The sequence below is a fragment of the Eulemur rufifrons genome, unplaced genomic scaffold (genome assembly GCF_041146395.1).
Source record: "Eulemur rufifrons isolate Redbay unplaced genomic scaffold, OSU_ERuf_1 scaffold_266, whole genome shotgun sequence".
Taxonomy (NCBI): domain Eukaryota; kingdom Metazoa; phylum Chordata; class Mammalia; order Primates; family Lemuridae; genus Eulemur; species Eulemur rufifrons.
In genome coordinates this window covers 85,001-105,000 of record NW_027183048.1, presented here as the reverse complement: position 1 = coordinate 105,000, position 20,000 = coordinate 85,001, and the positions used below count along the sequence as shown (strand labels likewise).

General features: G+C 55.6%; 1 pseudogene; it reads left to right on the top strand.

Annotated features, from left to right (window-relative positions):
* The first annotated feature begins 18,153 nt into the window (after positions 1-18,153).
* Positions 18,154-18,245, top strand: LOC138380091 (small nucleolar RNA U13; annotated as a pseudogene).
* The last annotated feature ends 1,755 nt before the right edge of the window (positions 18,246-20,000 follow it).

Genomic DNA, 20,000 nt, shown 5'->3' with positions numbered 1-20,000 from the left:
ACAACCACCGCTCGGTTTCGGGCACCTTGGAGAACAACCCGGTGCGCTCCGGGGGCACCACAAAAGGGCCACGCAGACCCAGCAGCCGCGCGCCAAACGGGGCGCGCGACCGGGCGGGCGGCACGGCCCCACACCCGTCCGTCACGGGGAGGGGTGATCCCGGCCAGGCAACAGCCACACAGGGCGAGCGAGGGCTGCCCGCTGCGTCAAGAGGACTCACGATCCCCCGCCAACGCCACGAGGCCGAGGGCGGGGCGACCGCGGTCGGGCCGGATAGTCTCGCACCCGCGCCTCCCACGCACCGCCCACAGGCGGGGAAGGAGAGGTGAGGTGCCCGCGGGCAGAACGAGAAGAGCGGCCACCATTCACCATGAATGGGCCGTCCCTCGCCTGGCACGCGGCTCAAGGCCCGGGAGAGCGCGACGTCACCACATCGATCAGGCCCCGAGGACGGGGAGGGTTGGGGGAGGTCAGTCAGGCCGGCGAGGACAGCGATCGGAGGAGCCCGCTTCAGCCTCGCCAGCCCCGCCTCCCAAGCACAACCCAAAGACGAGGACCGCCTGACACGCAACGGCACAGAGCCAGCGGGGTAAGGGGCAAGGTTGCCGCAAACCTCCCCCCCCTCCGGGTGCCGTCTCTCGAGGGGACAAGAGACCAACGCGAGAGGCGGGCACCACCGTCGGGACACTCCGACGCCCTAGAGCCGGCGCGCGGGCCCAGGCGGTCAGCTCAAAGGGAACAGGGCAGGGCGCTGGATCCCCAGGAACCCAGAACCCTGTCCGCGTGCGGAGGCCCAACCCCTCCAGCGACAGTCGCCGAAGGACAGCGTGTCAGTACTAACCTGCAGGCGGAAGATGACGATATGAGGTGATCAAAAACACCGCGCAGGAAGACGGGGACCGAGCCACTTGAACACGCCTGCCCCCACGACACTCGACACGGCCACCTGTCCCCAGCAGGTCCCCAGCGCCAGCAGACAAGGGGCACTCAGGGACATCTGGTCGGCCCCCCCCCCCCCCGTGGCGTAGAGGGCCAGGGAGGCCCTCACCGTCCACGCGCGCCACCCAGGGCCCAGCACGGGGACTTGTGGAGGAGAAAACATCGGGACGGGACCGCCACGGCCCACGAGCGGCCGCGGGCCGACAGGGGTCGCCCTCGCCGGCCACCCAGGGCCACCCAGGGCCCGGTCCCCGGCCCCAGCACGGGGACTTGTGGAGGAGAAAACATCGGGACGGGACCGCCGCGGCCCACGAGCGCCCACGGGCCGACAGGGGTCGCCCTCGCCGGCCACCCAGGGCCACCCAGGGCCCGGTCCCCGGCCCCAGCACGGGGACTTGTGGAGGAGAAAACATCGGGACGGGACCGCCGCGGCCCACGAGCGCCCGCGGGCCGACAGGGGTCGCCCTCGCCGGCCACCCGCGCCACCCAGGGCCCGGTCCGTGCCCCCAGAGTAGGACTCGGAAGAAGCCACGGACGACTGGGTGCCACTCACAGGGCTATCCCTGCCTCCTGATCGGGAACCAGGGAAAATGGGTAGGAAAGGCGAGGCCGAGGGAGAGGGACACGCATGCACGGGACGGCGGCCGGTCGCCGGACACCCTCCTCTCCCGTCCGCGTGTGCCGTCTCCTTCCTGTCCCCGCGGGGTGGGTCGGGTCTCCAAAGCGGCCACAGCGTGCTGGTCGACCTGCCCGGGCAGCCCCGCAAGCCGCCTGGCTGGCTGAGCCTGGAAGCGCGGCGACAACGTCCTCCCGCCACACAGCCCTGCAGGCCCAAGCTCTGCCTCCCAGATGTCCCAGCCGGCGTCCCGGCACGAACCAGATGGCCCCGCGAAGGCTGCTTGCTTCCCGGAACTCAGCCTCGCTCGCATCGGGGACTGTCCCCTGCTTTGCCTGCTGCACCGAAGATGCAGAGGACAAGAGACTTGTAGAAAAGCGGCCGCCAGGTGGAGCCCGACCACAACCGGCGCCAGCCACCAGAGGTCTGCTGCAAAACACGGGGCAACCCTCTGGAGCCCATCATTTCAGAGTCCAGAAGGTCCCCCGGGGGCATCAAACACAGTCCCCCTACTCCCCACGGAAGCCATCGAAAAATGACGGGTCAGTCTAGGGCCACGCCACCCTGAACGCGCCCAATCTCGTCTGATCTTGGAAGCTAAGCAGGCCCCGGCCTGGCTAGCACTGGGATCAAAGAAAGGATGGGTCGGCCCGACCACCGACACCGTCCACCAAACCCGTCTCTGCACAGACCACAACATAGCCGAGAGACAGACAGGCAGAAACAGAAAGAGAGAAAGGGAGAGAAAGGAAAAGAACAGAAAGAAAAGAGACGGAGAAACAGAGAGAGAAAGTCAGAAAGAAGAAAACAGTAAATAAGAAAAGACAGGAAGAGGGCGCGGGGAAGAAAGAAAAAGGAAGGGAGGAAGGAGATAGGAAACACAGAAAGACAGAAGGAAAGAAGAAATAAGGAAAGAAAAGACAGGCAGAAAGAAAGAGAATGAGAAAAAGGAAGGAAGGATGGAAGCAGAAAGAAAGAAGAAAGAAAGAAAGACAGACAGACAGAAGGAGGGAAAGAAAGAAAAGAAAAAGAAAGGAAATTAAGAGAGAAAAAGAAAGAGCACGGAAAGATGGAAAGAGAAAAAGATAGAGAGAAGGAAGGGGAGAGAAAGTATAGAAAGAGACAGAAAGGAAGAAGGAAGGAGAGAGAAAGGAGAGAATGAGAAAGAAAGAAGGTAGGAAAGTAGAAAGGGGGAAGAAAGATGGAAAAAACAGAGATAGAAACACAGGATAACAGGAGAAAGGAAGAGAGGAAAGAAAAATGGAAAGAAATACGGAAGGAAGGAAGGCAGGCAGGCAGGAAGGAAGACAGGAAGACTGAAAGAAGGAAACAAAAAAGAAGTAAAGAAAAGGCAGAAGGAGGAAGAGAAAGAAAGAAAGAAGAGGGGGGGAGAGATGATAGGATGAGAAAACCTTTCTGTCGTGGAATCATAAAACCCCTTCCTATCTTAGGATCATGAAACCCAGGGTGGAACTATGATACACTTCACATTCTCAGAGCACGCCGGCTGGTGAAACAAAGAAAGAAGTCAGGGACAAAGAGAACACATTCACGGGGCCTGGCCGGGGGCCAGGGTGGGGCGGCCCGAGGCTGTCGCCAGAGCCATCTCTGTGGCAGGACGTCGCAACACGCCTACCGGATTTTCCCATAACGCTCGCCCGCCGCCAGGTGACCCCCGTCATCCACCGATCCAAGTGCCAGCCTGGAAAGGACGGGCTCCCTCGTGGGGGAGGGAGCGTGGGGGCGGGAGTGGGTACACACTGGGTCGCAGGCCTCCTCCCGGCCCCTCTCGGACCACGTCTCTCAGCCCTCGGGCACACTCCCCACCACTAGTCGACCAGAGAGCCCCCGGGGGGGGGGGGGCGGAGGGGGGCGTCCACGGCAGGGAGAGAGGACAGGGACCCATCGGCCCGTGCTAGATGCCACGGGTGGAGGCAGGACCTGCTGAAGACACACGAACAGTACGGAGAGGTTCAGAGCGGGGCCTAGGCGCAGCCACTCACGATGATCTCACAGTTGGACTATCTGTCACGGTGCACCGAAGCGCATGAAGTGGGCGCTCCCGGAAACGGCGTGTGTGTGTGTGTGTGTGTGCGCGCGCGCGTGCGCGTGCGCGTGTGCCTGTGTGTGGGAGGGAGAGAGAGAGAGAGAGAGAGAGAGAGAGAGATGGGAGAAGACGGTCGGTACATTCACTCACTCCTGTACCCGGGCCAGTCGTTTCTCCCGAAGGACAGAAATCCATAAAACACCCACGTCTAAAGAGTGTTTACACAGAGCTAACCCTAGGTCGAATCAGTCAGGAGTCGAGTGCGGGGAATCCTATGGTCCCAAACTGGGACTCCAGTCCCGGCCCCATAGCAAAAGGGGGTCATTTCTCAGAAAACGCACGCACACAGAAACGGGTAACGTTTATACAATTTTATACCGTGGTAGTGACTTCCTTCCCCGCGCCCGTGTTCTTGGGATTGGTCTCACTACATAGTACTTTTTTGTTTTTTCTGAGCTTTATTTTATTTTATTTTATTTTACTGTCATTTCGTTAGAGATGATGGGGAGGGGTGGCGGGGGAGCAGGGCATAGTTCACTCACTGGAAGCCTCAAACTCCTGGGCTCCAGCGATCCTCCTTCCTCAGCCTCCCAAATCGCTGGGACTACAGGCGTGTGCCACCATGCCCGGCTAATTTTTTTCTATTTTTGGTAGAGACGGGGGTCTTGCTTTTGCCGAGGCAGGTCTCGAACTCCTGACCTCAAGCGATCGGTCCTCCTCCCCGCCTTGGCCTAGGATTACAGGCGTGAGTCACCAAGCCTGGCCTGGATCGGTTTTTAATAGGTAAGGTCTACGAGACATCCCAGTCCAAACATCGATTCGGTGGGTCTCTACAGGATTCCGGGCGGAGATCCGATCTGGGGTTTACAACGTGGAGAATTAAGGCCTGGCTAGCAAAGAGCCCAGTGACTGAAGAGGGACGATGCTCGTCAGTCGTACAGAGCCTGAAAAGATGCAACACGGGGAAACGTTTCCAGGTTCCTCTCAGAAGAGGATGTCAGATGAGATGCCGAAACGAAAAGAATGGGTTCAAGCCAAAAGGAAAAATAGATAAATAAGTCAATAAATAAAACTACGGGAGACAGCCAGGAGACACTGTTTCCTCAGAAATGGCTAGGAAGCCTCCCAGGATAACCTGGATAGCAGCATATGTTCCTCCTCTTCCTCCGGCTCCCTCTCTTGTGTTCGTGTTTGTTTTCTGCAAACGCCAAGATGGGGCAGGGGTGGGGGACACCACGCCGGGTGGGCGAGCAGATCACCCTGCCCACCACAGGAGGGAGCACACACACACCCACCCACCCCGGGTCATCACTCTGTAGTTCCGCGTGAGTGAGGTGAGGCCCGGAACGGTGCTAGTAGCTTTCCAAGTGGTCAAAAAGAATGCACAATAACTGGACCGAGGCCTGTCTGGACGCTGTAAAGGCCCACTTGAAAACTTATGCTTGCTCGCTAGGTGACCGATGTCCGCTTGACCTATGTCTGTAATTGGAAATACGTACCTTGCGGAGATAAAACAAAGCAATTAACTTGTAACTAAGTGTTTAAACTTTCCAGCTGCCTGTTGTAAAATTGATTGTGCTTGCTTAACGCCTGAAAGAATGTTCCTTAATTGGAGCTATCTGTTTCTGTAAACCTGCTCGCTTAAAGACTGTAACCGAAACGAAACGGGGGCCCGAGGCTGGTCCCGGACCACACAGCTGCGGAGTAGGTGGTATAGTGTTGTTTCAACCGCCGTGCCTAAAGTCACGGAGCTCTAGCTTAGGATAGTCTGAAACCTTCCTGCTTTTTTCGGCTCGGGGCCATTCTCTGTACCTGTACCCTAACAGGGCAGGGGGTGGTCGCTGGCCAGCTAATATGGACTCATGACTTGGCTCAATTCGGTCTCTAGGTTGTCCTGTCTCGCACTCCGTACTATAACAGATGCCATACCGGTTCAACCCAGCTCTGAAGGAAAGAAATGCGGAGCGTTCCACTAGCCGGAGGAAGGCAAAACGCACCTCTGCCTTCCTCTGAGGGCACGTCTGAGTGAACGGGTCGTTCTCCCTGCCCGTCACCCCAAGCCCCTCATCCCGGACCCCACCACACCCGGCCTTGACCTCCTCGGCCCTGCCCACCAGGCCCCATCATGGCCTCTGGAGCCTGGGCTCTCTCTCTCTCCAGGCACTGGCACTGCCCCCCGCCCCCACCCCGGGACATGAGATCCAGGGCCTCTGTCTCCCAGGCCTCCCAGCTGTCTTGACTTGCGGACTCAGTGCCTGCTCTGCCAGAGAGACCTCTTGCTGCGGGGTGGCTCTCAGTGGCTGCATCTCAGCGGTCTAACGTGTCCCCCACCATCCACGTGGCCGCCGGCGTCAGGCTTCGGTGCCGTAGTGCCACCCTGCCTCCCTTCCGGGGGAATCCCACGCTGCCTCAGGCCCATTATGACCTGGAAGAGGCTGCACCTGTGGGGTCTGCCCATTTCCATTACCCCCCCCCACACACACACACATCACCCCCCGGTCCCCCCATAGGGGTTAGGAAGAAGGCAACACTTCCTGGTACAAGGGTTGAACCGAAGGGGCGAGTGAGTGGCCACCTGGCAGGGGCATCGCAACAGATGGCTGAAGAAGTCAGCCGCCGAGTGCAGAAATGTCACGGAACTTGGGGTGCCACTGCCTTGCTGAGATAGGGCCAGGGCAGGCTTTAAAAGGCTAAAATTCTCCCTGCCTTTGGTACGTTAATACAGAACCCATGGTCCTTTCTAATTTTTGATTCCCGGAGAGGCAGGAAGTATTCCAAATGGCCACGCCATGGCTTTTCTAAATTGCCCACAAGGCCTTCTCCGACCCAGCGGGTCAGGGGTTTGCTTTGGTGTTACATCGTGGTAAAAGAGACATCCCACAGCAGTGACCATGTCCATCGACTCCGTCGGCGCTCTCAGGCTCGTAGTCCCACTTTTCAGACAAGCCTGGATGGCCACTCCGTGTCACTCTTTGCCAAATGCCAGCCACTCTCCTCCCCGCCCCGCATCCCCCATTTGGCCACCACAACTCTTCATCCCCAGGCGCCCTCCGGTAAAGTGTGCTCCTGTCTGTACACCTACTCCGTTGGGGGCGGGGGGGGGGGGCGAGGTGGCACAAGAGGTGGCTGGTGGCCGGAGCAGGCCCGCCACCTTGAGTGTGTGGAACAGCGCTGAGGATTTCCTAAGGGAAGAAAGAGGGTGGGGAGAGCGAGAGAGCATCTCCTCCTCGTGAACCTCACAGATGATTGAGGACAAACAGGCCTGCGGGGGGGGGGGGGGGAGAGGGGGGGAGCAGGGAGGGTGCCGAGTCTGCACCAGAGAAAATGGCTTTGTGGGGGGGTGGGAGGGGAAGAGGGCAGAAAGATTTTCTGTCTTTCTAAAACTTCCCCCAGGCTTTTGGGAACTTGCAGCCCGGCCTGCATCCCTGCATCCCTGAGGCACGTTAACTCTTTGGTTATAACTCCAGGTGGCCCCCAGGGTGGGCGGCCCACAGAGTTCAAGGGCTTTCTTCTCAGCAGAGACGGGACCTTTAGAACAGCTAACTGCAGTAATTGCCTGAAGCTGAGAACCAACCCTCCCTCCTTTAAAACCTCTGTATTTCTGCCTAGGCCTATGTTCACGAAATTTGGGGGTTTGAGACTGAGAAGCTCTACCCTATTTATTTCCTCCTTTGTCAGCAAAGTAGACTCTCTGTTTTCTTACTCCTCATACCGCTTGTCCTCGTTACTCGGCCTCGTGGACAAGCAGCTGAGCTTTCGGTCACAAGTCCACACCCCAGGGTGGAGGGGTCCAATCCACCCCTGTCCAGACCTGGGCCCTTCCTGCCTCCCTCCCGAGACGATCTGTTTGGCAGCCCAGCCGCCTTGGACTGGGCCACAAGGAGGACACAAAGTAAAGACCCAGCCCCCCCCCCCCCCACACACACACGGTAGTGGCGGTGGGTGGCAGTTCTCCAAGGGTTTGGGGCTTTTCCTGAGGCAGGAGACGGAGGGGACTGATTTCTTTAGAGCTCCGTCCCCTCCCCCATGCGCTGTGCCGCCTGGAAGCGGCAGCTCGCGGGGCGGGGTCGGGGCTGAAAGCGGCTCCACCCGAGAGAAGCCCGAGGCGGCTACGTGCGAGCGCGCATGCGCAGTCAGCTCGCGGGGCGGGGTCGCGGCTGAAAGCGGCTCCGCCCGAGAGAAGCCCGAGGCGGCTACGTGCGAGCGCGCATGCGCAGTCAGCGCAGTGAGTGGGGGAGGGGTGGAAAACGGCGGAAGGGCTCCGCCGAGGGCCCGGCCATCTGTGCGGCCAGGCTAGGGGTTTCCCTCTTGGGCCGGGAGCTCGTACTCCGCCCCCAGCCCGCAGGCAATCCCGAGGGGCAGAAGCACGACTTGCTGGGCACCTCCTCGGGCGAAGCGGTCGCGGTGGCTGGGTTACGTGGGGCCCAGACGAGTCTCTGGTTCTGGGAGCGGCACCTCCCCCACGCGCCTCTCCTCTTGGGCCTTCACCACCCCCCCACCCCCGCTCCGGCCCCAGGGGAGGGGAGGAGTGGGGGGCAGGGATCTTAAGCCGCCCCCCGCCCGCCACCGCCAGCTGACCCGTCCCGTGGTTGGCCCAGGGAACCCTAGAAAAACCCTTAAACCTGAGCTGCTGCCCCGCAAGGACAGGGGAAGTCAGACACCCCTCCCTGATGGAGTCAGATTTTATAACAATGAGATACTGAATGTCCGACGGGCCTAAGGCCAGGCAAGACAAAGCTTAACGCATATCTAGCAGGCCAACCGTTTACTGAACTACAGGGCACTTGAGTTTTGGGTAAACTGTCCAGTGGCTTGTCTGTGATTAGCAGACCTCCTTACCTTAACTGAAAACATGATGCAAAGCCTTTAGGCAGAGGTTCATTTATGTCATCAATTGCAAATCAAAGAATCTTTAAACCCAGCTGTAAACCTGTAAACACCGCACCCTCCCTCCCCCGCCCCCCCCAACTGCCAGATGTCCTGCCTTTTCAGCGCAGACCAATGTACCCCTTCCATGTTTTGATTTGTGATTTTACATGTAATTCCTGTCTCCCTAAAATGTATGAAGCCAAACTGTAACCCACCCCACCACAATGGGTCCGCTTGCTCAAGGCTTCTTGGGCGTAGCTCTCTGGGCCATGATCACGGCCGTTGGGCTCAGAATAAAACTCTTTAAATTATTTTGCGGTGATTTGGGGTTCTTTTCCATGGACGAGTCAATCGTGTTCACATTATTTTAGCCTTGGGAGCTTTTTCTTTTCTATTATGTCTGATCCTGATCGCTAGCCAGGTATTCATTCATATTTTTGGTTGGTGGTGGTGCTCAAGCTCGTCTTTGTACGTCCCAAATTGGCGAAAGCCACCGTGAATATGTTTTACACCTTCCAAGAGCTAGCGCTTATTGCCGTATCATAACCAGGGCTCGCAGCAATTTTTCTTTTTTTTTTTTTTTAAAGCTGCTTCCACTTTCTACCTGGGTATACATACGAGTATACCCTTTAAATGAATGCTTGCATCGAGGAACCAGGAAGTGGTTTTTGTTGTTGTTGCTGTTGTTGTTTTCCCCCAGTCATTTATCTGCTCCTCAACCCTCATTATTTATCTCTCTCACACACAGACACACACACACACACACACACACACACAAACACACACACCCCATCTCTGTAGAAAAGCTCACGGAGATTGTTCATCCACCGCGTGCTTTCTGTTGACAGTATCTGAGACGATAAGGAGCACCATGCATTCTGTTCTAAGAGAAAAATTGCATATATCAGTATGATTATATTTTACTTCTTGTGTGAATTTAGTGGATCTCATAAAAGCTGATCTTGATTTTCACAGCAGAGAAAAGTGGGCTTCTGTTTTGGTTTTGTTTTTGTTTTTCTGGAGGGGTGGTGTCTTCACATAAGTGATCATCTTTACAAGTATGCTATATCCGAGAAATTTCAGAAAGCTGCAAAGAGTGACTTGTTGACAATGCTTGCATTGAATGATGTATCTGAATCTGTGAATCGAAGGGGTCAGCATCTGACCAGAAAGCACTGTTAGAGGAAGAGGGGTTTCGGGTCTTTTCCTAAATTGTATCTGCCTAAGGCGGAAAATATTTCTGTTTCCCTATGACATGGTATTTTCCTCACAAGCAGTGTTAATGGCTCCATATGACTCTAGACTGGCTGCAGAGCAGAGACTCCATGGTCTCCACTACTTGACTCTGTCTGTCCAAGAATGGCCTCCACAGCTCTCCTCTGTGAGATATCCACTCTCAGAGGTGGCACGGTATGGTGGGTAGGGGGATATGCTGGATTTTGAAAACTCAGAGTTTGAACCCCAGTGCTTTATTTCTTAGCAACATGAACTTTGTCAGATCACATCACCCTGCTGAAGCCCAGTCACCTAAAGGGTAGAAAATGCAATGGATAGATTGACGCTTCTCTTCTCTTCTCCTCTCTTCTTTCTCTCTTTCTTTCTTTCCTTGTGTCTTCCTGTCTCTCTCTCTCTCTCTCTCTTTCTTTTTGTCTTTTTCTTTTTTTTCTTTTGACGGGCCCTCACTCTGTTCCCCAGACTAAAGTGCAGTACCATCATCATAGATCACTGCAACTTCAAACTCCTGGCCTCAAGCGATCCTTTCCCCCTAGGCTTCCCAAAGTGCTAGGATGCAGTTTTATTTTTATCTGTGACACCATGGGAGGAAATATCTTTTATGGTCATAGGGTCAGAAATTTAGATCTCTTCTTTGAACTCATGGTAGCGGCTAACTGGGATTTTCAGTGTGTAAACGTAAGCCACTTGTAATTTCACCAGTACTCCCGTTACTTGTCATCTATTCAGGAGGTGAACTCTTCTTCCCCTACCATCTACTGTTCAAACGCGTTGGCCACAAGGATAATTTGAATATCAGATTCAGAGCACAAATAATTAAGGTCCTGTAGCGTTAATAAGTAAAAGGGGCCACACACAAACCTGTGGAAGTCTGTGTCCCTTCCAGTTTTTTATTTTGTTTGTTTGTTTGTTTGTTTTTGGGTCCCCCCCCCCCCCCCGAGACTGAGTCTCACTCTGTTGCCCGGGCTAGAGTGAGTGCCGTGGCGTCAGCCTAGCTCACAGCAATCTCAAACTCCTGGGCTCAGTCGATCCTCCTGCCTCAGGCTCCCCAGGAGCTGGGACCACAGGCATGTGCCACCATGCCCGGCTAATTTTTTTCTATATATTTTTAGTTGTCTGGACAATTTCTTTCTATATTTTTAGTAGAGACGGGGGCGGGGGGTCTCACTCTCGCTCGGGCTGGTCTCGAACTCCTGACTTTGAGCGATCCTCCCGCCTCGGCCTCCCAGAGTGCTAAGTTTACAGGCCTGAGCCAACGCGTCCGGCCTGTGTCCATTCTTTAATGTTGTGTGTTGCTCAGTTATGAAAAGGCAAGGGAACATAAAATCCGAGTTTTAGGGATGACTTATAGGCTCAGTATTCTTTTTTTTTTTTTCCTCCTCTAAGCCTATGTGAATATCAAGGAGGGTAAAAAATTCAGTGTTCTCAGTTCAGTGCCCAACCAACCTCTGTTTCCAGAGTAAAAATTGAGCATCCTATTACACCTTTATTTCCCTTTGGTATGCTAAGGCCCAACTCGGCAGAGAGGTCACTGTTTATTCTCTTTGCTAAGATCACATGTGCCATAGTCTGTCTGCTTTGTCTCCTTTAGGGGTAATCATCCAATCTTACCCGGGCCCCTCACATCCTCGTGACAATAGGCCTCCTTGGTTTACTGAAATAGAAAAGACCGGCTCATCAGCAATGTTCGATCGGTTGCTTCAGAAACAAATGTTGTTCTGCTTTCTTTACTATGGTTTTTTTTTTTTCCTTCTTTCTTCCGTCAGACCCAATCCGATATAGGTGGGAGAGAAGGTAACCGGAGCCTCTTGAAAAACCGAAGTGAACCAAAGCGAGCTCACAGATTCAGATAGAAATCAGGAGGAAGAAAAATTGAGAGATAACATGGATTTTCTGTCTAGCGGGTGTTCTCACACTTCAATTTTACCAGAAGCGTTAGGTAGGATGACGATGACGATAATTGTGACAAACACTATTCTCATTGGACAGATAAGGAGGCAGGCTCAGAGTGACGAGTAACCTGGGCCTAAATAGATCGCTAAGAAGCATCATAGTGTGTTCCTTGGTTACGCTGTTTTGTGAAGCTCAAAAAGTTTGGGGTGCGCGTGCGCGTGCGTCCATGTGCGTACGCAATCATAGGTGTTCTAGTAAAACGGATATGAGGTAGGATTTCCCATACCTTCAATGATTTCATGTCCTGCAGGAACATAATGTTCCGGGATCAGGTTTTTATTCTGCCTTCTGTGCCACATGCTCAACATGCCTGTGACTTTACAGCCGAGACTTGCTCAGGGGGAGCCCATTCTCATCTTCTGGGAGGTTCTGCTAATCTTTAAAAGACAAGGACATAGGAAGATGATCCTATAACAACGACTGTGACCACGATTAAAGGCTTACTGTTTACCACGCGTGCTTCTGTGGGCTTTGCCTGCATTTGCTTTTTCACTCTGCACAATATCCCTGTGAGGTAGGCACCATGATTTCTGCATTTGCAGATGAAGAGGCTGAGGCTCAAGAGGATGTATGACTCGCCAAGTTACCAAACACGGAGTGTCGTCCAGGAAGCCAGTCCAGGCCCCCCGGCTCTGCAGCCACTCTGCAATGCTGATTCTGAGCCTGACCGTTTCATCACTGGTGGCTCCCTGAGAACCTTGACTCGGCCCCCTTCCTCAGTTCACTTGGGAAACATATTCATGTGTGTGTATTTCTCTCCTTCCCTCTCCCACCCCCCCCTCTCTGTTTTAGTTTTTATTATTTTGAAAAGTGCATAGAACGATAAAAACTTTAAAAGTAGGAAAAAGCTTACGGAACACGTAAGGACACAGAGAAAGAAAATATCTGTGTACAACAGTGCAACGCATTTGTGTTTTAAGTCGTGGTGTTGCAAAAGAGTCCAAAAGTTTAAAAGAAAGAAAAACAAACAAACAGACAAACAAACAAACAAACAAAAAAAAAAACCAAACCACCATGGAAAAGTTTATGAAGTGAAAACACTTACAGTAAGCTAAGGTTAATGTATTATTGAAGAAAGAAATTTCTAAAGGTAAATGTCGTGTGGCCTAAGTGTCCAGGGTTTATGAAAACCTACAGTAAGTAATGTCCTAGGCCTTCACATTCACTCACCACTCACCGCCAACTCACAGACTCACCCAGAGCAACCTCCCGCCCGCCCTGCAAGCTCCATTCACCGTAAGTGCCCTGGCCAGGTGTCCCACTGCACAGAAACCTATTAGACTGCATTTCTTCCCATTACTATCAGTAGTTGTACATTTCTTAGGACTGTAGGCCTACGATACACCTCCAGGCATAGTTAGGGGTTGGGAAGAGGAGGGAAGAGGCCATTCTTCATTTATTAATTGGGTAGCATGGGGGCAGGGGAGGCAGTTTCCTCCTTCTCCTCCTCGTCCCCCTTCTCTCTTGTTTTGCTTCTCCCTCTCTTGTTTTTCTTTATTCCCCTCCCAGTTCCCCCTTCCATCGTCTCGATGGATTTGGATGAGACGTAGACATTTTCTACGTCAGGCCTTAATCATACCGAGGGAGCAGGAGAAAAGTAAGCCGCCTACCATGACACGATGGAATGGAAGTTTGTCAGCCATTGACTGCTGTGGCATTCCGACATTTAGTGTCTTCAGGACATTCTATATTTCTGCTATCCCACTAGAATATATCTCCTCGATCACTACTGTGTGGCCACATCCCAGCTGTTTCGTGAGCCACCCTCAATGTTCGTGACAATGTAGTGTGGGGACTCCCTCCGTCTGGTGCCTTAAACTCGCACATTTGGGGTTTTGTATCAGGATAGCAAAGCGATCGCCTTTAAATAACCTGGCTGGCCATGGTGGCTCATGCCCGTGATCCCCGCAACTTGGGAGGCAGAGACGGGAGCGTGACTTGAGCCCAGCAGCTGGAGACCAGCCTGGGTAACACGATGAGACCTCATCTCTACCAACAAAAAAAAGAAAAATTATGGCGGGTGTGGCAGCATTTGCCTATAGTCCCAGCTACTCAGAAGGCTGAGGCAGAGAGGATCACTTAAGCCCTGGATTTGGAGCTTGCTGTGAGCTACAATCAGGCCAAGGCGGCCTGGGAGAGGACAGAGTGAAAGAAATCCTGTCTCAAAAAAGAAAAGAAAAGAAAAGAAAGAAAACAAGACCGATAACACAACACAACTTAGAAGACTTGGTGTTACTGAAAGCTCGGCCACTTGCCCACGAGGCCGAATAACGAGGACAAGCTGTTTGAGGAGGAAGGAAAGAGAGAGTCTATTTTGCCGGTAAAGGAGAAAATAGGGTAGACCTTCCCATCTCAAGCCTCCGAATTTCCCCGAACATAGGGCTAGGCAGAAATACAGAGCTTTTAATGAGGGGGGGGGGAGGGGTTCTCAGCTTTAGCGATGATTGTGGTTAATTATTTCAATCGTCCAGGCTCTGCCAAAAACAAAGCCTGTGAACTCTGCCGGCTGCCCACCTGGGGGGGGGGGGGGCGGGGCAGGGGACCACTTGGGAGTTTTAAGAAAAGATTTAACCTGCCTTGGGGACATAGGCCAGACTACAAGCTCCCAAAAGTGGTGGTGGTGGTGGTGGTGGTGGTGGTGGGGAGCGTAAAACGACAGAACGTCTTTCTGTCCTTTATTGGTTTCTCCTTTCCCCCCCCCCCCCAGGTGCCAAAAGACCTGAGACTGATGCCGAAAAGAAATAGGTACAGGCGCCCACGTGCACACACAAAGATATACGATCGAATACATCGTGTTGACAGTCGGGGAAACTGGAAGATGATGGGGAAGTATCACGAGCAACTTTGTATTTCTTCCAGGACAGGAAAATGGACACGAAGAGAAAAATTCATCGTTCTCGGCGTAGGATAAAAAGCCACATCTTGTTACTTAATATAATTCATTCTGTGATTTAAGTTTTTATACGATATGATATTCGATAAGCCTAAAAAACAAGATAAAAGAGAAACAAACCAAAGGGAAAAAATAAAAATAAAAAAGACGACGGGCAGAGGCCTACGGTCCCGGGAGGAGGCAGAGAGCGGGAGGAGGGGCGCCTCCCGCAGACAACAGGGCGGGTGGGCGGAGACCCGCTAGAGGCTAGGGCTGCCCCGGGCGGGCCCAGAGCTGCGGGCCCGGGAAGAAGAGGGTGGGACCGTCCGGACCGTGCTCTCCTCCCCGCCCTCCACACCTCCCGGGAGTCAGCTCTTAAACTCCCAACGTCACCTGACTTTCCGGATCCCGAGGTCTGATCAAAGTGGCCGCTAGGTGACACCCAGCAACCGCTGCCGGTGTCATCCTGAAAAGAACGGACCCTATGACTGACGGGGGTGGGGCGGGGTGGGGGTGGGGCGCACAGCGGGTGGCCCGGCCAGCTCCCCTTCCTCCTCGGAGCGGATCGGATCATCTGGAACTTTATCCAGAGAGGAGAGAGTGCCCCTGGGTGTGTGCTAGAAGCCGGAGGGTTGGGGCAGGGACCTACCCAAGAGAGAAGTAGAGTACAGGGAGTTTCAGAGTTGACCCACTCACGATCTCGCCCTGGTCAATACAAGAGTGGCAATATCTGTCACCGTGGAATGAACACTTGGTACCGAAGACCTTTGTCTATGCTGGCCCCCCTATGCCTAGGGGGGGGCATGTGGCCAGAATCTGACATCCTAAACGTCTTCGTAGAAAGAATTTGGGGGTGGGGGTGGGGGAGAGAGACAGAAAAAGAAAAGAGAGGGGGAAAGAAATGGCTGCCACAAAACTATCAGAACAGAGAAGCGACCGATAGGGCCTATCTGGTTAAGTTCTTTCCCTACCCAGAGAACGACTTGACGTAGCTGACGTCACTGCAGTCAGGCCACGTTCCGGTGGACACAGAGAGTCAGGGATAGAATTTCACGCTCGGCACTGTCTCTCGTGACAGCGGGAAGGTGGAGGGTGGCTGAGGGTTCTATGCTCCTTTATCACACACCGTCAGGTAGGTCAGGTAAAATTGAGGACAGATTTCCAGTGTTTCGAGAAAGGAAGAGCACTCGTGCAGGCCATCTATCTGTACGTGGGAGAGTGTCCCCGAAAAGTGGCTTTCAGTGCCGGGATGTGCCTAGGCCAAGAAGGTACACGATCCTGAGTGAGAATGGTCCGTCCCATAGAGTCAGTCGGTAGGAGGCCACCGGTCGAGACGGAACTGCCCCCCCCACACCCGCCCCCGCCCCACAGAGCAGACAGACTCAGAATGGAGTCACTCGGTGCCAGTGCCCTGCCCGGGTGCCCCATCATTCAACCGAACTGGGAAACAGGTGGGCTTTCCGACCCTCGGGAGGGAGCTTCACGGCGGGCGGACAGATCAGAAGGGGCCCGGCTCCCTTGAGCGGGCAGGCTGGGGACGGTCGGTGGGGTCTCTTGACAGGAGGCACCACGGAACCCTTGAGGCAATGTCGGGGGCACCTATGTTGCGGTCCAAAGCTAGCGTCTGAGAAGTCGTCCCGAAAGAATGATGGCGTCAACAAGTCCCCTCCGTTCAAGAAACGAGATTCATTTCTAGAGGAGGGCCACCCACGCGGGAGAACCGTAGGCTTCCTGTGGACATTCTCTTCAAAAGGCAATTCACTCAGCGGAGTGAAAATCGGAAAAATCGCTGTCCTCTGACGCAGCTGCAGAGAAAAGATGGCACCAAAATCAATGAAACACACACACACACACACACACACACACACAAACACACCTCCTCCCATCTGAACGAGCACTCCGGACGGTCACATAGGGAGAGCGACGGGCTCTCTTCCCACCCTGTGGTTTTCTACCTTTCGTTGCGGTTTTTTCCCTCAGTGGATAGAGGAGGAGACACAGGGGGCTCAGCCGGCATGCGAGTGGGTTTATCATCCTCTGTGAGTATCAACACGCGACACCACCTAAGTGAAGGAACACACCGGTGTTTCATGTCATGTGGCTCAATGCCTGGCAGATACGAGCCTTTGCAGGCCTCCTCGTGATCGACAGGACGTCGCCTTGGACACGGACACATCTTGTCCCTCCCTCCCGAGGCGATAGGCGGTTCCGTACCTCCTCGGGGCCAGGGCACAGTCTGCCTAGGCACCTACAACACGTGTGGCAACAGCCTCGATGGCTCTGCCATGAGAACGAACTCCCGTGGCACGGGGGTGGGGTGGGGGGGGGTCGGGTGCTGAAGAATTCAGCTGAGTGAAGGAATGCCACGGGATTCAGAGTGCCATCGGTGGGCTGAGAGGCGAGCAGGGCGGGCTTTGAAAGGGTAACATTCTCCCTGCCTTCCGTCTGTCTGTGAATACAGAACGTACACGCCAGGCGGGGTGGCTCACGCCTGTAATCCTAGCACTCTGGGAGGTAGAGGCGGGTGGATCGCTCAAGGTCGGGAGTTCGAGACCAGCCTGAGCAAGAGCGAGACCCCCATCTCTACTAAAAATAGAAAGAAACTATATATCTAAAAATATATACAGAAACAGTATCTAAAAATATATACAGAAAAATATTAGCCGGGCACGGTGGCGCATGCCTGTAGTCCCAGGTACTCGGGAGGCTGGGGCAGTAGGATCGCTTGAGCCCAGGAGTTTGAGGTTGCTGTGAGCTAGGCTGACGCCACGGCACTCTAGTCTGGGCAACAGAGTGAGACTCTGTTTCAAGAAAAAAAAAAAAAAAAAAAAATATATATATATATATATATATATATATATACACACACACACACACACACACACACACGTATATCCAATTAGCTGGGCATGCTGGCACATGCCTGTAATCCCAGCTACTCGGGAGGCTGAGGCAGTCTGATCGCTTGAGCCCAGGAGTTTGAGATTGCTGTGAGCTAGGCTGACGCCATGGCACTCTAGCCAGGGCAACAGAACGAGAGACTCTGTCAGAAAGAAAAGAAGAGCGAGAGCGAGAGAGCGAGAGAAAGAAAGAAAGGAAGGGAGAGAAAGGAAAGAGAAGGAAGGGGGGGAGAGGGAGAGAGAGAGAGAGAGGAGAAAACTATTAAAAAATTCGGGACCAGATCCATCGGTCGGTACTCAGAAGCGTGACGATCGGGTGTTCCCGAGCACGTGTGAGATGTGTCTTCTCCCTGACGCCGCGTTTCCTCCACACACACATCACCCATCTGCCGTGGAAAAAAAGCAACAAAAAGAGAGAAAGAGATTAAGAAGGGAAAATGGAAACAGGGCAAAAGAGGAAGAAAGAAAGAAATTTCGAAAAAAGAGACCAAAGTCACAGCGAGAAGGAAGAATACTGAGCCCAGAGCGACACCTAGTGACCACACCGTCACAAGCACCCTAGGGCCCCAATTCGCCAGAGACATCTGGTGGACCCCAGGGCAACATGTGGTCGACCCGGGGCCATGGCGTCTGCAGCCGATTCCCAGGCGGGCACACGAGCCCGGGGAAACTCATTCTCAGCGCGGGGAGGAGGGGAGGGGAAATAATAGCAAAGTCACACCAGATCCCTTTCTAGTTCATAAACGTGTTGATTGCGTGTTCACGCGCACGTGTGAGAAGGGCCTCCTGGTGTGTCGGCACGTCACCCGCGTGACGTGAAACCATGAATCCGGGGGGGGGGGGGGAGCGGAAAGGCGGGCAGGAAAAGGCAAAGAGAGAATAGATAAAATGAAAGGACCAAAAACAAAGTCACACAGCAGGGTAGGGGAGTGAGAGCAAGTCGAGAGACTGCAGACAGAAACTCCGAGAGGAGAGGAATGCTCCGGAGCGCCCCTCGCCCCGCGCGAGAAGAATACCGATCGCAGGGTGACCCCTAGGGGCAGCGAGGCCAGAGAGACCACATCCGCCCCGAAGCCCCCCTGTCAGGATGACAACCACAGAGCAGACATCTGGTCAACCACCCAAGGACCAGACATCTGGTCAACCAGCGAACCCATGCGGAGGCCGCATGCAGCAGCGACATCTGCTCGACCACTCAGGGTGCTCCCTGCCGGGAGGGTGTGTCTCTATGTGTGTGTGTCCGGGGGGGGGGGGAGATTGCGATGAAAGTCACGCCAGGTCCCGGGATAGTTCGTGAGCGTGATAATTGCGTGTGTGTGGAGAAAAAACGGGGCGGGGCGATAGGGAGTAAAGAAAGGAGGAGCGGGCGAGCGGAGGGGTGGGGAAGGAGAGGGAGTCGAGAAGCCCGCAACCGCAGCGCCTCCTGGCGGTGATCCCCCTCCATAGCATCGATGGGGCCAGCCCCGCAGAGACTAAGTGCGACGGGACATCTGGTCAACCCCAAGGACCATGGGATCCCGGCACGAAACCGGCGGAGGAGGAGGAGGAGGAGGAGGAGGAGGAGGAGGAGGAGGAGGAGGAGGAGGAGGAGGAGGAGGAGGAGGAGGAGGAGGAGGAGGAGGGCTAGGCGGCGGTGGCGGTGGCGGCGGGCTAGGCGGCGGAGGCGGGCTAGGCGTCGGCGGGCTAGGCGGCGGAGGCGGGCTAGGCGGCGGCGGGCTAGGCGGCGGAGGCGGGCTAGGCGTCGGCGGGCTAGGCGTCGGCGGGCTAGGCGGCGGAGGCGGGCTAGGCGTCGGCGGGCTAGGCGGCGGCGTGCTAGGCGGCGGAGGCGGGCTAGGCGGCGGCGGGCTAGGCGGCGGAGGCGGGCTAGGCGGCGGCGGGCTAGGCGTCGGCGGGCTAGGCGGCGGCGTGCTAGGCGGCGGAGGCGGGCTAGGCGGCGGCGGGCTAGGCGGCGGAGGCGGGCTAGGCGGCGGCGGGCTAGGCGTCGGCGGGCTAGGCGGCGGAGGCGGGCTAGGCGTCGGCGGGCTAGGCGGCGGAGGCGGGCTAGGCGTCGGCGGGCTAGGCGGCGGCGTGCTAGGCGGCGGAGGCGGGCTAGGCGGCGGCGGGCTAGGCGGCGGAGGCGGGCTAGGCGGCGGCGGGCTAGGCGTCGGCGGGCTAGGCGGCGGCGTGCTAGGCGGCGGAGGCGGGCTAGGCGGCGGCGGGCTAGGCGGCGGAGGCGGGCTAGGCGGCGGCGGGCTAGGCGTCGGCGGGCTAGGCGGCGGAGGCGGGCTAGGCGTCGGCGGGCTAGGCGGCGGCGTGCTAGGCGGCGGAGGCGGGCTAGGCGGCGGCGGGCTAGGCGGCGGAGGCGGGCTAGGCGTCGGCGGGCTAGGCGTCGGCGGGCTAGGCGGCGGAGGCGGGCTAGGCGTCGGCGGGCTAGGCGTCGGCGGGCTAGGCGTCGGCGGGCTAGGCGGCGGAGGCGGGCTAGGCGGCGGAGGCGGGCTAGGTGGCGGCGGGCGGGGGTGGTGGTGGAGGGGGAAAGAAAAAAAAAAATCCCACCTTCGGACACGTATTGAGGTACGAGGGAGAGCTTGTCGA